The sequence below is a fragment of the Lissotriton vulgaris genome, chromosome 2_1, assembly GCF_964263255.1.
Source record: "Lissotriton vulgaris chromosome 2_1, aLisVul1.2, whole genome shotgun sequence".
Classification (NCBI taxonomy): Eukaryota; Metazoa; Chordata; class Amphibia; order Caudata; family Salamandridae; genus Lissotriton; species Lissotriton vulgaris.
In genome coordinates, this window is record NC_141687.1 from 1,413,896,860 (window position 1) to 1,413,923,726 (window position 26,867).

Sequence of the window (26,867 nt, forward strand, 5' to 3'; positions counted from 1 at the left end):
GGCAAAAAGTCTAGGGGTGAACCTGCCCTGCGGGCCAAGTCCAACAGAGCCCACTCCTTGTTTACCTGAACTTACCAGCCTCCCTCCCCTACCCTATGCCAATGGCAGCGTTGTGATTGGTGTGACGCAGCAGAGAGCGCCCCAACTGGGCCCCTGTTTGGAGGACATTTTCTCTATGTAGGCTGGAAGCAGCAAGGGAGAGTGCGCATGACTGGGTTGGTCGGACCTGGGACCGACCAAACAGTCAGTACCCACAACAGTGGGCAAGCCACTCCCCCCTGCCCTCGAGCAGGACCGCCGACCCTCCCGCCCCCAACCAGGTAGTTTTACCATTTTATCTTTCTGCTTCTCGCACTGCAAGAAAGCAGTGGGGCGACGCCCCCAAGTCCCTATGGAGGAGCTACCACTGAATTATCTTCAAAGTTTATGATGCTCACTAGGGACCTCTTGGCACAGCTTGTGCTACTGCACCTAGACAAGCAGTGTTGGGGCCTTGCTCACTAGGGACACCTAGACGCAGTTTGTGCTACTGCACCTAGACAAGCAGTGCTGGTGCCTTGCTCACTAGGGGCATCTATCTAGGCGCAGCTTGCTGTACTGCGCCTACCACATCTCATTTATATTAGACCTTCTATAAATTTCCATTCATCAGCTCTACATAGAGTACAACCTAATCGGGAATTAACATAATCATTATTTTGTCACATTTCAAAGCGACTAATTGTATTTGTACTTTGTACTGATAGTCGTTGCTTATGAGAAGCAAGGCTGGCAGCAACTGTGCCTTTTTTACTGCCAGCCTTGCTGTTCATAAGCAAGGACTATAAGCACAAAGTGCGTGTATAGGCACCACTTGCAGGTTTTCAAAAGACATAAATAAAAGGCATTGTTATTTACAATGGCAATAGCTCAAATTCTAGAAATGCGAGACCTATTGAATTGCAAAAGCTTGTAATGCATAGCTTTGCCTTCCGAGAGTTGACATGTGGGTGTGAGCGAGAAACTGAACATTTGCTCCATTCTCGGAATGAAAGTTAATGCAGGTAAGGTAACTAATAAAGGCCAGAGCTGCAGGCTTTGGATTTGGGAAACAGAGTTTGAGTCTCGGCATCAGCTCAACATCCTGAGATTCTGGGAAAATCACTTGATCTCCCAGTGTCTACCAAAAATGAGTGTTTCATTGTAAAATATAGCTGGTGCTCATGTAAAGTGCTCCAATATCTTCAGGTCATGTTTGCACTATATAAAACTGCAAAAAAAGGTGAGTGTCTATTTCATTACTGACTCTGGTTTGTGCGACAGCCCACGGATGCACAGCTCCCCCTTAAAGCAAATTTGTGCTTCGCAAAGATAAGTGAATTTTGACAGGTTTGTAACAGCCCACACGCAGTCATATTTTAATTTGCTTATTTTTGGGGTTTTAATATAGTGCTGATTTGCCCCAGAGGCATCAGTGTACTTTACAAGAGAGCAGGAAGTACCTTCCAGTTAACAAGCATCATAAAACAACCTATTAGCAACTGGTAAACAAGGACGTTAGCAGCAAGTAAACAATATGCACAACAGATACCAACTGAAAATGTCTTTGCATGTTTTTGGCGGCTCCTCTATTAGGGCGGAGGAGCGTCGCTCTGCTGCTGAGAGCTAGCGGATGCAAACATAAAAAATAAAATGAATGAAATACTATTTTATTATCATTTTATTTTTCATCATGGAGCAAGTCTTGGGGCCGGGGCCATCCTGATGACAGCAGCAAGCATGGAAGAGGAGTGGTGGGCACTGCAAGTGTGCATGTTGGTTTGGTCTGCTGTGTTAGGACGACTAATCCAACATGCGCACTTAGGATTCTCCAACCAGAGCTGTGTTGCACACCTGGGTGGAGAAGAGAAACCACAGGCTCCCAGTCCCTGTGGATGCGTAAACTCAGCCCACTCAGACCAATTCCAGCACTCCTATGTTGCTGGGTAATATTACCAGTATGAAAGTAGCGTCTGGATTAGCATAAGGGCGTCTTGGAGCCTCTCCACCAGCAGCACAGGAGCAGAAGAGCACTGAGACGGCAGGTAAGTTATCTTTATTTTTTTGTTATTGTCCACCACGCTGCCTCACCACTTTCGGCTGGCAGCAGCCACCACTATTTTATTTGGTGGAGTACTGGGTGCTGTTTACACCTCCAAACCTTTCTGGCCTCTACGTTCACGAAACACATGCAGACTGTGATTTATGACACAGGGATTGTATTCTCTTGTGTTGTTTCAGAACGTAAGTGGCACCTACTGTCTAGAAAGTGAACACACAGTGGCGGCTTGTCCGCTAAGCCGGAGGAGCGTCGCCCCCCTGCTCTTAGAGCAGTGGTAAAAGGAAAAATAAAATGATAATAACAACATTATTATTATTTTATTTTTTGTAGCTACAGGGATAGGTTAAAGTGGGGCAGGGCTGGAGTCACAGCTGGGGGAGTGGTTTGTGCGTAATAAGTGCACATGATGGTTTGGCCAGCGGTCTTGGGCCAGCCAAAAAGTCATGTGCGCTTTGCATGTTTTCCACCAGGAAGTATTATTGCCTGGGTGGAGAACATGCACAGGCTCATATTCCCCATCTGAGCGCCGAACCAGTACGCTCAGATCTGTCACGAAGCTGCTGTCATGGAGACAGAAGCATTGTGATTGGCTATGGGGAGCCTATGTGCTTCCTCCTGCTTCTGGACTCGAGGTCGGGAAGAGAAGCGGAAAGACGATGGAGGAGAGATGGCAGAAGAGGTAAGTGTTTTAAAAAAATATATTTTGTTGTTTTCCAACCCCTCATCCCGCACACCACCCAGTTCCGTATCAGCCGTCACTGCGAGCATGTGTGAAAAAACTGATCCTATTTAAAAGGCATAGTACCTCTGTGTTCATGTTTTTCACCTTTTTACACTGTCCCAATTAAACTGTCTCAATTAAAATGTAAATGATAAGTACGTTGCTCTGTGACCGCGTTTCTATAGAAGCACTCTTCACAGTATGTATTATTTTTCTTGGGAGCTTCCTTATTGATTGCGACAGGGTTGCAGTCTGAACTGTTTAAACAGGAGAGTGCATGTTCTTGCATCTTCTTTTGTTCCTGTGTTTGGTTGATTCCTGAGTGCCCGGCACAGAGCTAATTACAACCCCACACCCCTGAGGATTTCAAGTGTGACCGGTATTTGCTTCTTTGTTTATTTTTCCTTCTTGGTATGTCAGAGTTCAGTGGTAGTGTTGGCCCTAGTTTTTAGATCTCACCTAGATGGCACATGCTCTGTCTCTTCTAGACATGCTGTCTCTACTCTGTGGGCTTCGACCACGCCCAGCTCTTTTAATTCATTCTTGTTAGTGTTCTTTATTTCTTGTTAGTACCCTCCGTAAATATGTGCTTTTCTTTGGCTAATCTGTTTAAATAGTCCTTCCTTTTGGTGGTTTGTTCTCTCCCTTGGAGACTGGCCCTGCTTGATGTCGTTGTCCCCTTTTCTGCATTTATGTTATTTGTGGCGCTTTCTTTTTTTCTATTTCTTCGGCTCATGTATTGAAAATGTTCTTTGTGCCCCAACAACAAACTCCACCCCACCGAACCGCTCTTATGCTCTCAGCAGCACTAAGCAGTATGCCGTATGCAGACACCAAATCACATGCAACCCCCGTCCACCGCCTAGCAATGTGGGCCTCTCAGGCCACATTCCCGTATTTCACCCATTTATAAAACAGCATTAGGCTAATCGCATTGGGCACATTTTTAAAGAAATGTTTTATAAATTACACATTTTAAAGCACATAGAGCCAGAAACATTGGGGAAATGTAGATGCACTACCTTTTGGCTGGGCAAGTGAGGTGAAATAAAGTGGCCCAAAGGCCACAACTCCTGATGTGGCTATGTTTGCCACCTGCCCATTTTTTAACCAGTATTACTAGTATTTTAATGTCCTGGTCATAGGAAAATTAAGAAGATTATGTAAGTTCAGTTTTTCCACCGAGCTAAAATAATGTGTCCAACACTTGTTTTTTGCTGTTCTGGAGAATGTTTTCCCTGTTCATTTCATGCTGGTGTGGTGCAGCCTCCCCGTGTAGTAAAGCCTGTGAAACCCTTTCTCACTTGCTGGTCCTAACAACTCATTCCTTGGCGGCCCCGGGAGCTTCAAGTCATTCTACAGTTATGTGAGCTCTGATGGACCTTTGCCAACGGTTCATCTGTTATACTTTGACAATGGGTAATTATTTCTGCCCTCTGGCACGACGCTGCAAACCCTACAGTTGTCCAACACAGGATATTTTTTTATGTTTATAAACATTGGAACTGCACCGCCTATGATCCCATTTTAATAGCGAATATTTTTGAAATAACTAAAGACGGCAGACACGACATTAAGCTTGGGTGCTGGACGCATTTTTTCAGCACCACCAAACACCACTCAGCACCACCACAGCATCACTCAGCGCAACCCCAGGTTATAGGTGTCACATTTGCGAAAGCTATTTGCATTGTAAATAACAAAGCTATTAATTTAGCTATTTTCAAAACCAACACATAAATAAAAGAATTGTCATTTACAAGACCAATAGCTCAAACTTTCCTAATGCGAGACCTATTGCATTGCAAATGCTTGTTTTCTGCTCGTATGCCATGCATCGGCACTAATGAAGATCGTCGATGTCTGATAAGTACACCAGAAGGTGGCCACCGCCATCTGAGGGCAGCATTGGCGATGCATATAGATTCCATATATGGCCCTCATAAAGGTCTGGTTAGGTAAAGGGGCGCATTGTTTTGCCCTTGCATTTTAGCAGGGCCAGAGCGAGGAATGCATGGGGCGCAGTTTGTGGAAGAGTATGCTGTTTCTTCAGTGCTGGGGCATGGCACCAATGGAGTCACGAGAGAGAGCCTGCTCCGGTGTTTAGACGGCTGGCCACATTGGTTGCCATCTTAAAGGGAGAATTACTTTACTTTGCTGCAATCTGCAACGTCCCAACTGCTAATGGAACAGAAGTATAGATAAAAATAAAATATATACACGTAAAATTAGAAAACCTCTGACACTGGCATAATTGCAACAGCATGGAGCTAGGCTTCAATTACTGGGGAGATTAATGTCCGTGCGAGGGTGAGTGGATAACTGTGTTAGGCATTAGGACTGTAAATGGCATATCGGTTAGTTTCTTGGGTAATCATAATAATTTGTGAAGTGCTCTGTGAGCCAGGAAGCCAGAGTGATTGCTCTAAGCCTAAGGCATCATAGTAAATACACTATTCAGCCTCACCCACTGTGTAAAAAAACATTTTTTTGTAGGCATGGAGCTGACACCGATACTCCAAATTGGTTCCCCAGTACCAAAGTGGGCAACTCTGAATATAATGCCACATCCTCTTTCCAAATCAACGGCCATTTTTTCGATCAGCATCTCCATGAAGCTGCCTGCACCTCCCACTAGCCCCTTCCCAATCCCTGTTTCATTTCCCACTCTGTCTTCATTCCACCCGCCCTTGTGCCTATTTTATCTCCTCACCCCCATCTCCTCATGCCCTTTCCGTGTTATTTCTGTTGGAGTTTGTATATGGCGCCTATCCCGCTTTTCAGCCGCACCCTAGCGCTATACTTACAATTTTAATACTGTAGTGTGGAATTTAAAATTACACATGCTGTGCCATGTTAAGTGCCAAAAAGTAGTTTGCAGTGGCCCTTTTTATACTAGATCAATAGTCAAAGAAGCATATATATGGGGCTGGGGCAAATATGTTAGTGTGCTTTGTCACAAAATAACTTATAAAGTAAATTTTGCTTTTGACACCTTCAGGATGTGCCAGTGCGATATCAATCAGTTTTGAGGAAGTGAAGTAGAGCAGATGTTATGCCGGCTATTTAAGGGTTCGTCTGGGGTATAATTGTCAATATATTTGTGTAGAGTAAGAGAAAAATACTTTGTTTTGGCATTTACGACTGTGGAGAATTTGTACTGCGGGGGCAGAAACGATTGTTGCAAACCTACAACTTACACCGTCTGAGTCATTTTGTTCGTCTTTGGCCTTTCAGCTTTTTAACCCCTCCCATGCTCGTGACGGAACCGTTCCTTCACGAGCCTCGGGTGGGCTGTGCTGGTGACGGAACGGTTCCGTCACGGCCCACTCGCCGCGCCTGCGCGGCGCGAATTCCGCGCCTGCGCTAATGTTCTGTAGCGCGGGCGGGCCGTGACGGAACCGTTCCGTCACAAGCACAGCTCACCCGCGTGCCGTGACGGAGCGGTTCCGTCACGAGCACGGGACTGCCGCGTGGCCCCCCCACCCCCTTAGCACTGCGGCGGAATAGCCGCCGCAGTGAAGGGGTTAAAGGTATTGGGGCGGATCTACAGGAAAGTGCCGCAGAGAGGCACCGTAAGCCCTTTGGCTGCGCCACGCTGCTGCACTTTCAGAGCTCAGGAATGCAACATATTTACAATGATATGTCGCATTCCTGTGTCCTTCCCGCGCTGGTGCACAAACAGCTGCCATGTGCCGGCGCAGGAACCATTGCACCATGGTGCAAGCATGCCTGCGTCATGGGGAGATTGTTTTGTGCAGGGCCGGGCACCTTCCTGCACGAAAGCAATCACTACAGGCATTTTCCTCTTTCAATGGGTGCTGTAGAATGCAGAACGCATTGAAAGAGGGGGAAAAAACGAAGAGAAATTAAAACATTCCTACTGGTTGCGCCTCGCTACGCCACCCCTAGGGTGGTGTAGCACACTGATGCAATTCCAGGTTTACTATTCCTCGTAAATCTGGAATTGTGTCTGGTTCCATGGGTGTTGCGCGGGAACACCCATGGAATGCCACTTTCACGCAAAGTGCTGCATGTAAAGGGGCCATATTTACAAGGACAGGAAAAGCCATGGATGGTGGCTTTTCCTGTCCTTGTAAATATGGGGCAGAGAAATGCGCTGCCAGTGCGTCACACAAAGTGAGGTACTGGCAGCGCAAGCGGCTTGTAAATCTGCCCCATTCAATTCCCAAAACTCTGGCGTAAGTAGCATGCACTAATAATGTCCGTGCCCCCCCCCCACCCCTGCATTTATAACATTCCAAAAGTGATCTCATTCATGTTTTTTATCACAAGCTGCCTTGGTAGCTGCAAAATGATTTGCTAGTTGGTGCCAAAAAACGTGGAACATACGGGGTCTAATACTTAAAACTATTTGAACGCCTAAATCACACCATCCACCCCGACTGTGAAGGGGTCTCTAGCCGTCTGCTCCACGACTACACCTCAGTGGAAATTAAGTAAATCTGTCCCACAAATGCAAACTACTTTGGGAATCTTTAGAAGCGAAAAGTACTGCGTTGTTAATCTGGACATTGTTCTAACTTCTTCACTCCTCAGTCACACATTCTTCCAGTGCAAAAAACTCTTAGCATGTGGTTCCTCTTGTTGCTTTTTGTGTGCACACAGGATGTTATAGTGCTGTTGACTTACACCGATGCACTTGTCTTTCTGTCTCTGCATTAAAAAAGCCTTGGAATGTGTCCATAAATGTTTCCTGAGGGTAGCATGTGTTCCTGAATCAGACTTCTTGACCCATTGTGCCGTATTTGTGAAGCGCTTCATCTCCCGGCGTTTAACCCGTTAGTCGTGCATTGTCGGTAGAGATTAGGTTATATAGTGAGGCGTCTGCAGGACGCAATGGGATGTTGTGTGCAACTTGTGTAGGGGTGTTTCTCGCACTCAGTGGTAAACTTGGTCATGCGCTTGGGCGTGAATTTTGGGTGCAGAGAGGTGTTGGACATACGAGTCACACTTTTAGATTCTACCTGCTTCCTAGTGTAATTGAACCGCAGGTCGTCACGTGACATTGAAAAACGAGTTTACCAATGATTAAAGGACTGTTTTATTTCTTCCTCCATTTTTGATGATTTACTCACACTTGTAGCTCTTAAATAATACATGTACCACTTTCACAACATGCACTTCGGGTGTGATTGCTCATTAGGCAGCCGTGAATCATGATGTGTCTGTTGCATGCTTGAGGCAGGAAGAACCCTCTAGCATGTGGCCTGCCTCTTGAACATACATGTCCTTCAACCTTTGAGCAGGCGCTCTCGCGAATGATGGGATGAGCTGTGTTGGTGTCTCTTTTTTTTTAGTTGTGTGAAGTGCTCAACTAATTCCAGGAGTGGCGGTATAAAATAACAGTTATAGTTCACCTACAGCAATCCCATGTATAAAATATATACGGCACACAGTACTCTATTGCCTCTTAACTAGGTTTTCACTGCTTAACTTCCAGTACATACATACATCTATTCAAATTAGCACAGGCTCAGAAAGAAGCATTATCCCAGTCGGCGTAAGTTGTAATTAAGCATGGGTGAATCTAGCGAATTCGCGATTCGGGGTGATTAATGATTGTGTAACTGAATTTGAGCTTCAACTCGAGCACCTGCTTTACTTTATCTATTAGTGCTTCCTGTTGAAGCTGACTTTTGTAACTATTTTAGAATGGCGCTGGCAGCTTGCTGGCAGCTTGCCGGCGCCATTCTAAAATAGTTACAAAAGTCAGCTTCAACATTTGACCCAATCCGTTCCGCTCGCAGATTTTGCGGGAAATTCGCGAATCTCGCGGATTGCGAATTTGCCGAAAATCCGCAAAATCCGCGAGTGGAACGGATTTTACGCCCATACTTAGTTGTAATCCGCTGAGAAAGCCCCACATTAACACTAAATATTCCTTCTTCTTACTCTTCCCTCTGCACCTCAGCATTCCTCTTGCCGTCCCAGCATTGTGTTCTAATAGTGATATATTAAGACCTCGGTTGATTTGCGTACCCCAAGATTGACTTATTGTCCCCGTTTGCGTTCACAGTGGTTAAACGCCTGCTGTAGAGAGATGAGTGCAACCAGCAGTCTGTTGGTCGTATCCAGCAGGGCTAATTCAGCCTTTCATGCTTATGGCTCGATAAAACAAGTTCCATTAATCTGATTAATAATGTATTACAAGTGGCAAAATGTCATTCAGTTTTTGGTTTTAACCAAAATATGTATTGGTCAATATTTCATTACTATGACTTATTTCATGGGGATTTCACCATTTTGTAAGACTCCTATGAATTAAAGGAGATTCATTTTTCCCCAGTGTATGTTTTATCTCTAGGCCATGTTTGACCTTTGTTGGAATCTCAGTACAGGGCTCGAATAATCCACTCACTATGGAGAGGCAGATTTAATCAGGATGAGTTATTTTTAGGGCCGACTTCCCTGTTCTGGTGAGCTCACAACAGGTGTTCTGCATGCTTATAAAGTGAATGAGCAATAAAGATGTCTTTAAATCTTGTTATCTTGTTACATGTGCTTGCCTTTCAGATACAGAGATCAGCTTGCCTTCCTACATTTACTTTTCTTTTTGTGACTGAAGTTAGAGGGTTTTTTTATGAAGACACATTTTTGTAATTCTGTGGTATAAAAAAGATTGTTATAGGATCAAAACAAAACAGAACACTTTATTTGATGAGGTATAAATTTAAAATATTTCTGCTGAAACCCAATTTCCAAACATTGTTTATGCACTGTATAGTTTTCTCAGTAAAACTACGTTAGTGGGAAAGTTTTGCGGCCATTTCAATGGTAAATATGCTATCTGTAAATGACATTGCAGTACCACATCATGCTTTAGTAATATATGAAAAGTGAGTTTTTAAACAGGTACTGGGAAATATTCCTGCTCCTGCCCAGATGTCAATGCTATAAGTAAACTAAGAGGCAAGCCAGAGATCATATGTACCCTATATGTGGGCTTGATTCTTATTAGACATGGAGCAAACGTTTAGTCTAGGAAATAAAGAGTTTTTTTGTACAGCTAAAATAGTGAACTTGCATATTTGAAGGTGCTCTCTTATGTGATAATGAAGAAAAAGGCAGCTCCACAAAACAAACAATTTCCCTAGGATCACACAATTTGAGACCAGTTCATGGGTCAAGTACTTAGTTTGAGTTGATTATTCAGGTAACTAGACCTTCAAGTCTAGTAACTTTCTTATGTTTTTTCTAGCCCTGCAGCATCTGAATTTAGAAATGAGGACGAACTTTCTCCTCCACCCACCCTATGACCCCCTCAATCTCCTTTATTTCTCCCTCAAACAGCAGAACAGGCAAGACTAAGCGCAGGGCCATGTCCACCAACACCAGCTTCAGGGGAAAGAAATATTAACTATTTCATTGAAAGTGGATGTTTTAAATTAAAGGACATAAATTAGATTGATTGATACCAGAAATTCAGCGATGAAAAATACCACCAACTGACTGAGCGCAGGTTAAAAAATGTTACATACATGTATATTGCTGTATTATTAAATAAAGCGAGAACTCTGTAGGGAAGGGGGATGTGGAAACCCACCCATCCTATCCCTATGTCCACTTGCAGGGTGTGCAGTAAAGATGAAGGTTCAGGAGATTTATCTTTTCAAATGATCCCCCGAATGCTCTGAACCCTACTGCCAGACATGCTGAAGAGAATCTAGTTTTTCAGATAGTTCAACGGGCCCATGCACTGGCTGCAGACATATGTGCAATAACTTAATTTTAATGCAGTGCTTCATACCTCACTTCTGCTGTTTCTAAGCACTGTAAATAACAGGTGTTACTGTTTCCCATATTAATTAAGCACAATTGACCTACCTACCTACCTACCTACCAGAAGAATTGAAGGCTGAATTGAACTTCCTGTAGTTTGAACTCTTGGACTGAAGATCACTACATATTTCAGTGGCGAATGTTAACTCACTTAGCCACTCTGCCAGCATTATTATGTAGGCTGTGGTCAGGGCACCTGCAATTATATGACAAGAGAGGACCAAATTATGCAGCATGGTTTACTAAATAATGCAGTGAGAAAATTCACATAATGTAGCATTCTTGTGATTAAATCAATTCAATATCTTGTTATTTTTACAGATGGTAACACTGTCTGGACAAAAGTTTCACTTTATTAGCACTAGTTTAACACCGAAAAACACCAAATTGCAACTGAAAAGTTGGCAGTCAACTTTAGGGAAGTGCCTTCCACTGCACAACAACACACATTACAGCATTTTTAGTAACTTTTGATCTGTTTGAGCTAAAAACAATTATTTTTCAAAGCTACAAACTATGCACCAGATTATGTGGTAAATGGGGGAAACCTATAATTATGCGAAAAACTCAGTGGCTGCAGAATCGCATAATTCCAGTGGCCCCGGTTACAGGTGTGAATCAATCAGGGCAATTCAGATTATGTCCTTTTTAGGTTGATAAAGTTATAACCCACTTCCTGTTCAATATTCTTGCTGTTGTGGTATGCAATTGTTTGTAGGTGCACTTCTTCAACTAGTTTCTTAGCAGAAATCATTGGAATGGGATCATTATCAAGTAGAAAGATCGCTAATCTTTCTAGAAAACCTTCTAGACAACCAAGATATTTTCTATATTTTACTCCTATATTTTTAGGTCTCGGCTAGCAAACAATGCATTGTTCAATAGAGTGCAGGTTTTTCCCAGATGTCTCCTAGTGTGTTTCTCTTCCCCTTTCTGTGGTTCTCTCTATCGCCCATGTGGTTCTCCCCAGGGCCGGACTGGCCGTAGCGGGCACCGACAATCCCCCGGTGCGCCGCAAGGGTGGGGGGCCGGTTTGTGGTCCCTGGGGGCCGTTTTTGTTACAGGGCCGTTTTTGCACCATAGCTGCAAAATCGGCCTTGTAACAAAATCGGCCGAAAACTGGCCCTGGCAAAGAGCTCGGCGGCACCCACAACACCACATCCTCCCCCCCCCCCCCCCCCCGGGGGGGGGGGGGCGAGCACTTTGCCAGGGCCGGTTTTGGTTCCCAGTCCGGCCCTGGTTCTTTCCCCGTCTTTCCATAATGCACTTGTTTGTTTGCAACCGAAAAGTGCATTGCTTTTTGCCCATGTGCTTCTCCCCCTTCTGACTTCAGGTTGTTCTTGCATCCGTTTGCTTTTCTCCCCACTCGATGTTGCTCTCTCTCTTGCCTGTTTTCTCTGTGTTGCTTCCACCCACGCGCATCCTTCGTTTGGTTCAGTCCCCAGTGTTGCTTCAGTTCCCACCGCCTGTGGTGCTTCTGCACCCCCCACCTGTGTTCTTTTCCCCACCTGCTTTCCACCCATGCTGCTTTTCTGCTTCTGTGCTCCCTGCCTGTGATGCTTCTGACCGCCTGATTTCCCCCCAAAATATATAAATGCTTTTGTGCATTTTTTTTATTTGCCGATCCTAGCTGGAGTAGCAAATAAAAAGAACAAACCCAGCCGCATCATTTTGTAGGCACACTTTATTTTTCTTATGTAGCCGCGCTGCCCAGCAGTGTGGATGCTGTGCAGCATAGGTAACAGGTATTGGGAAACCAAAAGGTCCCAAAGGTAAAACCTATTGGCTTTGCCAATGATTTTTGATGACTTCAAATGATTTATTTAATTTTTTATTCGACATATTATATTTATTCAGTTTAATGGGCATTCATGGTGGATAAGCAGAAGGCAGATTGTCTAGGTAGCCTGTTTTCGTTCCCGTGACAACACTTAGTAATCCATGCAATCCCTAGCTTTGCCTTTGCTAATTTTATTATAATTGTCAAGTCTAACTCAAACAACCATTATCATTATTTGGATTGTATGGTGTTTCTTGCTGCTAGTATTTAGACTTTATACCGCCATCCTCTGGTACTGTACTGATGACCTACCTTACTACTCTTTGATACTCCCCTGAGTAGTGACGGTTGGACTGGACCCTTATGTTCTTGTCTGGCCTAGGTACTCCAACATACTTTCCGCTACTCAAACTGGAGGGGTGTGCTTACCTGTGATGTACTGGCATAGAACCCGTAGTTAGGACCTTACAGAAGTCACTGAAACCTGGGGCCCATGGTTAGCAATCCTCCAGTGACAAAATAATCCACCCAGCACAACAAGATTAAGAAAAACAACATTAGCTGTGTCACAATCGCCACTAATCCAGGTATTCTGGCATGGACCTTTGGAACCAAAGTCCAAATGTCGAGTCCTATCCGTTTCCATCAGACTGTTCTTTTAGGGAGGTACTGGGACTGATTTGTATATGGCTGGTCACTGTTTTTAATGGCACAACGAGCAAGCAATTGAAGAAATGCAATTGCAAAAGCAGCTGCAAGTGACTGACATTAATAGAATCATTCCCATCCACCACCTTTTGTTTTTCGCAGTGAGTGCCCCTAAATTTCAAGGATATGCCCAGACGTGGTGAGTAGCTCAGTGTGCCTTCGAGACATATGTTACTGATCATTAGTATGATTCAATAGGCCATACAATATTTAGGATTCCATGTTCCCACCTGAAGGAGACACTGAAGAGTGGATTGCACTAGACTGTGGGACCATGAATGAATTACTTATGATTGATCCCTTTCTGCAATGGCACATTGAGGAAAAGCAATCAATTAAATGTTTTGAGTGCAATCACCAATGGTTAAGAATTATTAACCGCATGCGCGCTAGCGGTTTTCCCGCTGAGCGCTGCGATTTTGAAAATCCCGCGTTACGTGACAAGGTCAACTCGTCACACGCACAGCGCAGGTAACGCCCATGACGAGCAGACCTTGTCATACGCATCAAAGGGGTTAAAGCATGTATACCAATCACTTTTAGGGTCTAAATATTACTTTGGTGGTCTTCCTGTAGGACTGCTGCCACGGCGGTCCCAGGAAGACCGCGAAGCCGTCCAATTACGATCACACGGCGGCAGTCCCACCATGGCGGAATGCTGAGGTTGAGGATTACAGCCAGCGGGCACGCTGCTGCCGTGGGACCATTGCCACGTCTGGTGCACTGTGTGGCATGCACTATGTTGTGCATGCCACACAGTGCACCACAAAAGTTCAATTCTAGGGGGCACAATATGTGCCCCCCGTACGCACTCCCATGAGCAGATCCATCCGGGGGCCCTGTTTGGGCCCCCTTCCCAGTCATTCTGCCACCCTTTTAATGGCGGGGTCCCCGCACTCCAGACCCCATACTCGTGATTAGGTCCTTAGGGGCTTATTATGAGTTTGGCAGTCTTGAGACAGCAGAACTATATCATGAGTTCCACAGTTCAGAATGGAGTATAACATAGAACTACCACATGCTTTTCCATGTTCCAAGCAGAAAAACTCAGAATATCGCACTATTTTATTTCCACACTCAACTTTCCTCAGGTCTAATCTGCAGATATTTGCACACATCCACAGATGCCGGAAAATGCCAGGTCTGGGTGTTTTTTCTGCATCAGTTGTAATCCTGATTAAGGCACAAACCCAAAAGGGCCACGGCCTTTCGAACAAGGGTCTTATTCATGTTTCCTATTTCTGTAAATTGACAATCTCTATTATTAAAGAAATAAAAAGTTGTCTGTTGTAGTCAAGATAAGAAGACTGCACACTTTAGGGTACAGAGATGGGCCTTGCTGTATCAATTGTCAATCCTTATATTGAAAAAAAAGCTTCAAAATAGAGCGTTGGAAGCTACGGGAACTTAAATAAATAAAATGACTACATTCAAGGAACAAGGGGGTAAACTGGCGAATACAATTTGCAAATCAAAATGTAGGCCTTTACATTTTTAGACGGTTAAGATGTTTTCACTTTGGCAGCATGCATTTGCTGTAATGCTATTGTGTGTTTTTACTGGCACATCCAATGCTCTTCTTTCTTTAACACATCTTCCTTTCTAACACCAGATCATTTTCTCCAACCCATGATGTCCTGAAAACCCTGCTTTTCTGATTTCTATCTTCATTTTTTCACTCCTTAAACAGTGTCTTTCCCTTTTAAAATACCTGTTCTCTGGTCGGCCATCTTATAAAATGTAAATCTTGCTAATTGTCAATTACAATACATGGTGTATTTAAACCTTACTTGCTGTGTTCAACCATGCTTCCTTTGCTTTTATCGCTTGTTCCAGAAGAAGGTGTCAGTATGGTCTTAAAAGCACTGTGACAGATTTACTAAGATTTGACACAAGCGCTGTACCAACCAGAGTTGCTGTGCTACGTTGCGTCAAAAGGAGAGAGCAGAACAATGCAATGTATACTTAAATATGGCAATGATTCTCTTTCACTCTGCGCTGGCGCACTTTAGGCAGCCTTGCACCGTAGTGCAAGGATGTGTGCATGATGTCTACGATAAATTTTGTACTGGATGATGCCCTTCCAGTATAAAATACTGGGGCATATTACCAACAACTAGCGATAATTATCGCTATGTTGGTTTAGCGGCGATATTTTTATCGCGAGCTGCGGCGATTTTTATCGCTTAGGAACTCTGCTCTTATCAAGGTTAATCTCCTAAGCGATAAAAATCGGCCGAAATGCATGAATATCGCTGAAAAGTCAGCGATATTCATGCATTACCGAGCTAATGCTCTTAGCCATGTTATCCACCTACTATTGGATAACATGGCTAAGAACTGCTCAGGGGCAGGCGTTAGCTTTTGGAGATATTCGCGCTTAGCGCGAATATCTCCAAAAGTTGGTAATAGGAGATAGCGATGTTAGCGACTGTTTCCAGTCGCTAACATCTTGGCACGCCCACTTTGCATGTCATTAGTGATAAATATCACTGACATGCAAAGCGGGGCCCAAGATGGTCGCTATCTCCTACTAGCTGTCGCTAACTGGTGTTAGCGACAGCTAGGTAATAGGGAGATCATTTTATCTCCGCTTTCTTGGCATTTAAAGCCAAAAAAGTGGAGATAAACCCCCTTGATAATATGCCCCACTATTCTTAAACACAGTTAAAAAAATTCCAAGTTTGTATGTGTACTATTCAGTACAGCGCACATGCAAATTTGGAAATGTTTGGAGAAAAGAAACCTTTCTCCGACATTATGCCTGCTCAAGGAGGTGTTCATTTTTGGTACAATGCCCTGGCTACCTTTTTAGGAGGTAGGGTTTCGCATCAAAATTCGTTAGTGATTGCAAGGAAACACCCATGTACCACTCATGGTCCTCCCCCTTGAAACAAAGAAGCATAAAGTAGTGCATAGTGCTGCTCTGCGTTATTTTAGGGTTATTCTCCAGCTTAGTTTGTGCTGGAAAGGAAATCCCAATTCTACGCTTGGAGCTGGTTTGTGGCACTTTTGTGATGAAAAGTGATAGTAAATCTGCTCTTGAGTTTTTTCCCCCAGCTCACCACGGGACCAAAATGTGTGATCCTCAACAAATGTTTTCATTACCTGTGCCTAAGTTTTCTTAGGTAGAAAACCAAGAAGTGAAAGATACAACGAGGTTTTTCTTAGCATAAGGTATATCTGTACCCTAAAAAGTCATAAGTGTGCCCAAATAAAGAGTGGCTGATTTGCAAAAGAAAGTAGCAGTAAAATGTGTGTGCGTCATTGTGTAGTAAGTGTGCTTAATACGTGAAATGTATTCATATAACCTACAAATGGAGGCGCAGGCGTGGGATCCAAGCAAAGTATCAAGCTAGTGCAAAGGATTTACACATTTTTTTGCACACGTCTGGACTAGTCACCTTTTGTGTATGGCTCTCGGGAAACCATCAGACTGAAGACATGGAAGTGTAAAAAATACCTACCCGGATCTGGGCCAGAAAGAACCCTTGCATCTATCAGGACCGCCCCAACCATGCTTCACTGTAGGAAAAAAGTTGAAGATGCACCTCTTTAAATAACACTACATATTACAGCAACAGCCCTCAAACCAGACACCTCTGCAGTTACATGCTGACTGTATGCTTGCTTGTTTTTTCGCTGTTCGGGGCGTGGCTGACTTTGGCTTGGTTTGTACCACAGAAAAACCAAAGGTGGTGATGGACGGAGCGTTGGCAATACAAACACTCACCCCAGTCAACTGATCTGGGTTTAATCCATCACCGTTCTTTAGCTCACTCCGCCACCCCAGTTCAGACATGGCCATATGCAAATCAGTCTGACCCTGTGCCTCATGGGAACAGTCCAGCCCGAACTGCCAAGCCATGTCTTCCCTGGACGGGAATCAAGCTTCCCAGGACCGGTTTCTGGCATTACAGCCGTCTAGGTTTGTACCACACACATACCCACATTAATAACATATAAAGAATGTATCTGTGCCACTTGTTAGGCCTGTTAGCGGACCTTAACAGACATAGAGTGTTTGAGAAGTGCATATATCAAAATTGTACTTACAAGATGGTTGTAAGAAAGGGTGATATGGGAGAAAAAAAATCAAAGGTAATTTGAAAAAATATAGAGTAAAGGCACTCAGTCCAAAGGGCCGGGTTTCCATCTGTTAAGCTCCCAGTCCAACTCTGACCCTTCATGCCGATGTGAGAGCATTTCACACTGACTGGTTTATATTTTTAATCTCCTCGTTTGCCGAAAGTACAGCAATGCTCACACACAAACATTTTCCACAAATGTTAGTGGTCTAGAGTTAGAACAGTAGGTCGTCCTCTCCTTGAATAAGTTGGGGTATTTACATGCCTCATCCTCCTAACTACATGTTTACATGGAACATAGCTCCCATCATTCCTAGTTGTGATGGAAGTCAAAGGAGGGACGGTTTACTTCTTAGCAGGCACATCTGCTTGGATGTTAGAGGTACAGCAGCTTGAATATTCGGGATAGCAGCCACGACCCCGTGCAGTCGTATGACAGAGGCTTGCATGGCTAAACCATGTGTGCCTCTACAACGCAGCCCTAACAACGAATGCGTCTGAACAACGCATTCCTTTATCACTCATGCCGTCGCCACGCATGCCTTCACCACGCAATTTCATGGTAAACGCATGTCTGGTGAAGGGATGTGTGGTAAAGATCACACCCCGGCCCCCTGCCCTGAGCCCTCAAAACTACCTGACCCTCTCTCTTTTGAGCCCTAAACACTACCCGGACCACCCATGTCCTAAAAACCAATCCAACCCCTCCCCTGCGCGTGGTTCGGCTTGCGGGGAAACGGCATGCGTGTCTCAGCCCGCGTTATAAAGGCCCTTCCCCAACGGTGCTTGCCCTTTGTTAGTCTTGTCAGTGCTTTTTGCTACTTCCTGGTCTCAAGAATCCTGAAAGAAGTTGCAAGAAAAGAATGTAAACAAAGCTCTAAGAATCCTGTACTTTCTGTACCTTTTCTTACTTCCTTACCCACACAGCTGCAGCAAAGGCAATAACTTGTCAATCTTGCCATACCATCGGGGTCACAGAGTAATGATGTCATCTTGACATTTTGGTGTAACAATGTCCTTGCACGTCTATCTTACAGGTTTATACTTTACTTAACTGAAGCACATTGGACACATTCATGTAACTAAACATCAGGTCTAATTTCGATTTCCTCACTTTCTTTAAATGTGATCTAAAGTTGTAAAAAGGAAAGAAATGCCAGAGATGGAACAAGTGCACGCTGGTAATCTTTCCTTTTGCATTGGCATTTTATTTATTTATTTATGTATGTATGTATACATTTTATACAACCGAACTCACTGATCCATGGCCTTGTAGTTGTTCTTTCTTAATTACTTAATGTACATGGATAGCAGGTATTTTTCTTCTCCTGTGCTTAATATACTTATATGGGGGTTCTTCTGATCTAAGAAGTATCCTATATTAACTTGCATCTGGCTGGCTATGGTGCCAAAAGATAGCTAATGACAACATGTGTCAAGTTAATTCTGACCTCAGATGTAATGTGCATTACTTTTTGTCACAAGGGAGACAAGACTCGGTCCAGTTTTAATATAGGAGTGTAATTATAATAATAACTTGTTTTTTTATGGCATTTCACAACTAACTTGTGACGTTTCTAATTGCTATAAAAAGGAGGTGTTACTAAGGTACTGAATTTACCAACTTAGACAGGATCAAAGGGTGAGGTGGACTTGCGGGCCGTGTGCCCTTCAGTACACTGCAAATGCCCACAAGAGTTAAACTCACTCAACCATCTGATTGGCTTGGTTATGCTAAGCCAGTTTTGATGCTATGGTGCAGTGTGTAATATACTGGACCCATTCGGATGTCAGAAGTAGGCTGCAAAAACCTTTCTCTGGCTATGTTCAATTTCGGGAGAAAGTTCCTAGCTATCGCGATAGCGGAGGAAGAAACAAGAGACCTTTCAGGAGCACTCCAGGGATTCTAACCCAAAAATTGAAAAACCGGATTTGATGTTGAAAATTAATTTGCACAAAATGAGGCAGTGTACAGAACAAAAAACATTGTAAATAGCCTTGAAAAAGCCCGGGCGCAATTCGCGATAAGGGGCGAAACACGTGTCGGCTGTCCACGCTTTTACTTACAACAATAAAGAGTATATTTTCTAAAAAACAAGGATTCTCTTGATTCTGTTTACATAAATAAGGATTGAACCTAAGGACACTAAGACGTAATACCTAACACACTCATCACCCCCTTCATAAACTTCTAGTCTGTGTGCTGTCATTGGGTAAGGGGTAAGGAGGACTAAAAGGTATCCTAGGCATCTCTCGCAAGTGTCGTCAATTCCAAATGCGGCCTCTTTCCAGTTAAGCTTCCTTTCCTGAGCTCAGAATAGTCTGTTGCTATACCTTCAGGCCCGGCCCGCGCCAAATGTGATGCAGCGTAGGCAACGAAATTCGTTTTATTCATTTTTTTCGTTACTTACCTGTAACGGTCCATATCCCGCATTTTACAACCCCCCACCCTGCCCCTCCCCCGCCTGACGTCACCGCCCGGTATAACGCCCTGCACAGGCCGGGCTTGTATACCTTTATTACCTGGGGGCCACGGGATATCTACCAGGTGCGACCAAGAATTGCTTGGCAATGCTGCAGGTAGTCGGTAATAAGTAAAAGGTCAAAAATAGCAGTATGTGTTCATTTTTTTATTATTCCTGTTCTAACATCACAAAAGAGTTGTAATGCTTATCGCCAACAGCAGGATCTCTTTGACAGGCGTAGTACTGTGGCACAGGTTTGTCCCAGAGACTTCGCATGCAGAGTCACACTGGAAACCAAAATCAGTCCTGGCAAAAATTTTCAAACCAGACCCACACTGCAGTGGATTGTAGGTAGAATGGGCCCATAGAGGCATAGCTGGGTGATGGCAGCCCACCCTGCTCTGAAAACAGGCCCATAGATGCAACCTATCAGGGAAATCGGGCATGGCAAAAGGGCCAGTCTGTCTCTAATGGCCAGTGCTGGTCACATTATTCAATGGACTGGTAACTGTATTTCTTATTCAGATTCCTTTCATGTGAACTCATTTTGACAGTTCACATTTATTACCTGATGGAAACTCTGAAACAGCCATTTGTTTTATTGCTCTAACTTGCCACTGGGATTAAAGTCACGACTTTCCCATCAAATACTACATTTCTGTTCTGTCGATCTTTACATTTACAGTCATGAACATGCCCTGACGCTGCCTGTGTAATTGGAGGCGGCTGGCTCAGGCATCAGCAGTGGGGCAGGAAGTGGACAGACGACAGGATAGGGAAAGTAAAATAAAAAAATAAATCAAGTCACTTACTTTGCGCTCTCCGCATCACTGAGTCGGTGATGCGGAGAGCACAAGGTAAGTGATTTTTATTTATTTATTTTATTTTCCCTATCCCATCGTCTGTCCGCTTCCCCCGCCCACCACTGTTGCCTGTGCCCGCTGCGCCTGAGTATTATGTGCAGCTAAGCTAAACTGTCATCACCATTTGCTGTCCGTGCGTGGTTGCTGCATATTGGGTTGAAGTTCTGCCTAAACATGACAATAAATGTGGAGTGAGACCATGTATTAGGAAAGGATGTGGCCTAAAGGCTAGAGCGGTCATCCTTGATTTTGGGGAACCGGCTTCGAGTGTTGACAGGGACGCTCACCATCCTGTAATTCTGGGCAAATCGCTCAATCTCCCTGTGCATAACAAAAAAAAATGAATGTGTCTATAACGCAACAGGTGCTCATGTAAAGCACTTTTATACTTTCGCGTCAAGTGTGTGCCATATAAAACGATTTTAAAAAAAGGAATATGGTATTGTCTGGTCGCTATTGAACTTCTAAAACTCTCCAGATTCCTGAAGAATCCTCCGTGCCTAACAACATCCTTTGGATTAATCACATATATTTGATGATTTTTAGGTCTGGCATACACACAGCTTTAGGTGTGCCACACACCTCATTGAATCAAAGAACATCATAAATAAATAAATAAATGTCTTTTTTTCCAATAAAAAAGTGGCTTTTTGATCAGCTGTCCTCATCCCTTCACTGCTTCCTGCCTGGGACGAAGGGTAATCCCACTTCAGCCAAAGGTTCTCTAACATTGTGAGTGATGGCTTTGGCCTGATGGCATAGGTACACTCTTCTAAAGAAGAGCTCTCCAGTGTGAGGGATGGCAGGCCAATTCTTTAATTGACAAGTTTTGTACCTTTCATTCTGTACTTTTTCAAAATAATTTTTAATCATCTTTGTTTGTTTAAACTCTGTTTTTCAGGTAACAGTAATTTAACAACAATAGCCCCTTTCTTTGCATTAGTTAGAATCGTATTTTCATGTGCTTTGCATTAAAACTAACAAGCATTAGAAATGCAATAGGTCTCGCAGCATTAGAGTTAGTGCTTTTAGAATTGTTAATGGGTTTTTTTGTAAATCTTTAGCATGAGGTTGAGGGTGAGTGAGGGTGAGGTGTTGAGGGTGAGTGAGGGTGAGGCTGAGGGGTTGAGGGTGAGTGAGGGTGAGTGAGGGGTTGAGGGTGAGGGGTTGAGGGTGAGTGAGGGTGAGGGGTTGAGGGTGGGTGAGGGGTTGAGGGTGAGTGAGGGTGAGGGGTTGAGGGTGAGTGAGGGTGAGGGTGAGTGAGGGTGAGGGTGAGTGAGGGTGAGTGAGGGTGAGGGTGAGTGAGGGTGGGTGAGGGTGAGTGTGGGTGAGTGTGGGTGAGTGTGGGTGAGTGTGGGTGAGTGTGGGTGAGTGTGGGTGAGGGTGAGGGATTGAGGGTGAGGGGTTGAGGGTGAGTGAGGGTGAGTGAGGGTGAGGGGTTGAGGGTGAATGAGGGTGAGGGAGGGTGAGGGGTTGAGGGTGAGGGGTGGAGGGTGAGTGGGGGTGAGTGAGGGTGAGGGGTTGAGGGTGAGTGAGGGTGAAGGTGAGTGAGGGTGAGTGAGGGTGGGTGAGTGTGAGTGAGGGTGAGTGTGGGTGAGTGTGGGTGAGTGTGGGTGAGTGAGGGTGGGTGAGGGGTTGAGGGTGAGTGAGGGTGAGGGTGAGTGAGGGTGAGGGGTTGAGGGTGAGGGGTTGAGGGTGAGTGGGGGTGAGTGAGGGTGAGGGGTTGAGGGTGAGGGGTTGAGGGTGAGTGATAATGAGGGGTTGAGGGTGGGTGAGGGTGAGTGAGGGTGAGTGAGGGTGAGGGTGAGTGAGGGTGAGTGAGGGTGAGTGAGGGTGAGTGAGGGTGAGAGTGAGTGAAGGTGGGTGAGGGTGAGGGGTTGAGGGTGATTGAGGGTGAGGCGTTGAGGGTGAGTGAGGGTGAGGGGTTGAGGGTGAGTGAAGGTGAGGGTGAGTGAGGGTGAGGGGTTGAGGGTGAGTGAGGGTGAGTGAGGGTGAGGGGTTGAGGGTGAGTGAGGATGAGTGAGAGTGAGGGTGAGTGAGGGGTTGAGGGTGAGGGGTTGAGGGTGAGTGAAAAATTCCACCAAGACCCCAAACCCCCAAGGACGCCACGAGCTGCTTTATGTTTAAAGAGAAAAAAGTGGAAGTATTTCGGGAATCCGAGCTGCTGCTGGCGCATCCTTGGACTGTGTGGTCCGGGGAGGAGGGAAGGGCCAGAGGGACTTGATGGGAGTGGTGGGGGGGAGGGGGAGGGTATAGAGAGGGAGAGGAGGAGAGACAGGACAGGGGCAAGCAGCAGAGACACGGCGACACGGCGGGAGAGGAAAAAAATAGACTTGAAACTTGTTTAAATCAATAACCCCCTTTGCACGATTTCTAGTTTTGCACAACATTCTAAACATCTGTAAGGGCCTGGTCGGACCCGCCCTAAAAAACACATGATCTATGAACACATTTAGGGTGGGACTACACCACCGTAAAGAGTATTAGCTCGGTAATCCTTGCAAGTAAAATACTTAACTTTTTTGTTTAACCTGTGCAGAAAACCAGCTGCTCATCGCGTGATTTTGTGCCCTCTGGGGCAAGAACCGCTTATTATTTGCTGTGCTTTTTTTTTGTTTGCTCAAACTTGCGGATCTTCTGAAGAACATGGTAAGTGTTCCTTGAATGCACAGACCTTTTACCAAACGTTTTTAAAGAGCTGCCACACACACAAAAACATGTTTTTATAACAATAATGTAGGTGTGGTCGAGTGGGATCCAGCAATGCACACGCTATCAGGAAGCATATGTCAATACAGCAGTTTTAAAAACACGCCAGAATCTGACCACACAACACTGTAATACAATACCGAACATACATTGAGTTGTCATCCCCGATTCACCGAAAACAGTATTTTGGATACAAGTCCACTGACGTATAACGTCAAACAGAATCAGCAGCAGTATTTGCAGTGAGCTGCGCTCTCTGCCTTGCTATCTCTCATTCTGGGGGGAGATTGCAAAATCTATCAGAGACGATGCAAGTTATTTGTTCAAACGCTGCTATTCTGTGTTCCTTCAGCCATTCAGCGGGGGTGAGGAGGACTGCCGTGCCCCTGTGGCGTTAAGTGCATATTAGCTGCAGCAAACGAACTCGCCAGCAATCTATCTGATCATTAAATACATTTTAAAACTGCCAATGACGCTTATCTTGGTAGAACGAAATCCACAATTCATGGCAGTTTGGTCCAAACCTCTCTCCGGTACTTTTATAACGATGGTCAGTCCTACAAAATAAGGAATGTGTCACATGGTTCCGAAGTAGCATGCTATTCACCGAAAAGCGCTTCACCGCCACGTCAGCGCTATCAAAATAAATACAAATACATGCGGACGAGCAGCAACTTCAACATCTATAATGATCAGGAAGGCCGGCATTTTTAGATGTTGCCTCCTTGACCAAGTATCGACCTTAGAAGGATGAAATGCGTTGGTTTGTTGCGCGAGTCCTGCGGATTAAACACAGATCTCAACGGAAGATGCATTACTCACTCAGCGACATTAACTCCACTGGCATAAAATAAACAAGAAAGGGTGGAGGGGGCAGGGGAGGAGGGGTCCGGGGAGGAGGGAAGGGCCAGAGGGACTTGATGGGAGTGGTGGGGAGGAGGGGGAGGGTATAGAGAGAGAGAGGAGGAGAGACAGGACAGGGGGAAGCAGCAGAGACACGGCGGGTACACCACCGTAAAGAGTATTAGCTCGGTAATCCTTGCAAGTAAAATACTTAACTTTTTTGTTTAACCTGTGCAGAAAACCAGCTGCTTATCGCGTGATTTTGTGCCCTCTGTGGCAAGAACCGCTTATTATTTGCTGTGAATCATGAAATATAATTTCAGGGGCACGTACTTACTCAAGGTAGAATAATTGCCTCCACGGAGAAACGGTATAGACGGAGGGTCAGTAGTGATCAGGAAGAAAACGTCCTAGGAACATAAAAAGGGGTCGAACGTCTAAGACACATACAATAACTTAATGGAGGCGGCATAAACAAAGGCTGCAGAGTTACGGGTGGGCAAGGACTCCAACTTACTTAGAAAACAAGACGGACGGACGGAAGACAGGGGAGGGGGGAGGAGAAATGCGACACGGAGGGAAGGGGAGGGGGCGGAGCGGGGGCGGAGAGGGGAGAGAGAGAGTAGGCAAGGGTAAACAAACACGGACGTGCGAAAACAAGACGGACGGACGGAAGACAGGGGAGGGGGGAGGAGAAATGCGACACGGAGGGAAGGGGAGGGGGCGGAGCGGGGGCGGAGAGGGGAGAGAGAGAGTAGGCAAGGGTAAACAAACACGGACGTGCACGCGCCCGTGACTTTTAAGGTCAATGCGCATGCGCATAAGCTTAATGCGCATGCGCATTGACCTTAAAAGTCACGGGCACTGCAAGGAATCGCCACGATTCCTTGCAGTTAGATAAAGAGTGGATGAGCCCCTATAGTCTCGCTTGCTCGATGCGCATGCGCATCGACAGGCGAGACCTAAAAAGGGTTCCCTGAGGTTGCCTGCTTCCTAGAAGGCACCGGCTCTGTTCTATATAAATCATATAAAATGGTCAATTTATATATAAAATATTTAGCGCAAGCATAGGCCGCCACGTGTAGACAGTGGCATTTTTCCTTTTTATCTTCTTTGTGTGCAATGATGCAATTAAAAAAAAAAAGAAACTATTGCACTAGCTTGCTAATGTTAAACCTATTGATTTGCTAATTTTTATTCTATTGTTATCACTAGGGTCTGTCGCGGTGCACAATAGTACAAATTACATGTAGTTTGCTCCTTATTTAGCTGTATTGTGAATGCTAACTAGTTAATCTAATACGCAATACTTGGTAACCCCTGATTATAAGTGCAACTAAGGGAACTGAGCCCCATGAAGAAGTACCATTTGTTACAAAGAATCTGATGGACACCTGTGATTTGGCCTAGTTTCTTTAACCAGTAAGATAGCTTGGTGGGTTGAGCTCGTACACCTGGGCTGTCTGTGCAGCTCAACGGTTACAAACTTGAATCTTTCGATTCCACCGGAATCTTTCATCATCTCAAGATGATAAGACAGAGCACGAATGAGTTGGGCAAAGTTAAAAAAAACTCCACGAAAAAAATACATTGCGGCATAAATAATGCAATTGATATTATTACAATTCTGGTTCTAGTAAACAATTAGCATCCGAATTGCATGCAAAAGGTTGAGCTGTGAAAAAAACTTAGAATAACATTATACATTGTTTAATTTAAGGAGATGTTTATATATAAACAACTTTTTCTAGTGATCCTTGTAAAATGAAAACTGTTGGTACTTGTGATGGGTTCGTGTTTTTTTCTTGAAAATGTACGTGGAACCTCTTAAACTCAAAGTTTTAATCTGGCCACCGATGTAAACTTGTTACATTTAAACATAAAAAAGTACGTATTTGCAGTTAACAGGAAAGGGGAGGGTAGCGGTGTAATATTGCCAGCTTCCTATATAACACATGTCAGATTCTTTTGAACCATGATTCAGTCTTATCCTGTGCTCCGTATGTTTAACAAACACATTCTCACTTCAGGCTGACCCTCAGCAGTTACATATTTCCACTTTTGCACTACTTCATTTTAAGCCATCGATGGCTCACCAGTTTAATCCTACACTGCCACCTAGCTTTGAAATAGAGGTGTACAAAGGTCACACGCCAGCTGAACGCACCAAAGCTCCGATAGGACATCTATGCTGGCATTTGTCCGTGTGCTTCTTACATATTTAGTATCCAGGAAGTAGCCAGACAATTAAAATTAAAATTAAAATGTGCCCCAATTGGAACCAAAGCTCTGATGGCACCAAGCAAGCGAGCCAGAACCTCCGTAGAAGAGCTCCTGTGTGTCTTAAACATCTGACCAGTCATCCTTTCACCCTTCCATTCACCTGCTTAAAAAAAATCAATTTCACCCTTACATTCTGTCACCCATTCATTATTTCATTAATCAGTTAATATTTAATCATTCCATTGATGCATTGGCAATTTCATCCATCCGTTCACACATCCATCCATCCACCCATCATTTCACTTACCCATTGATCAATAAAGCTTTACATCCATCAATTGATCCTGTTTCCCATCCATTCATCCACCCATCTTCTCAGATTTCTATTTAGTTTGGTATCCATCCTGCTTCTCAGATGTCCATTAATTCTGCCATCCTTTCACGCACCGAGCCATTGACCCTCTCAGATTCCCATGTACTTTGCCACCCTTTCACCCATTCATAATTCCTCCTCTCAGATTTCAATTTACTCTGCTTTACTTTCACCCATCCATCCATCCATTCATCCCCCCAGGTTTCCATTT

The 26,867-nt window shown here is 44.5% G+C and overlaps 1 protein-coding gene across 3 annotated transcripts in view; it reads left to right on the plus strand.

The window, feature by feature from the left end:
* DIXDC1 (DIX domain containing 1) overlaps positions 1-26,867 on the plus strand; it is a 493,171-nt gene that overhangs the window by 89,255 nt on the left and 377,049 nt on the right. The window lies entirely within an intron of this gene.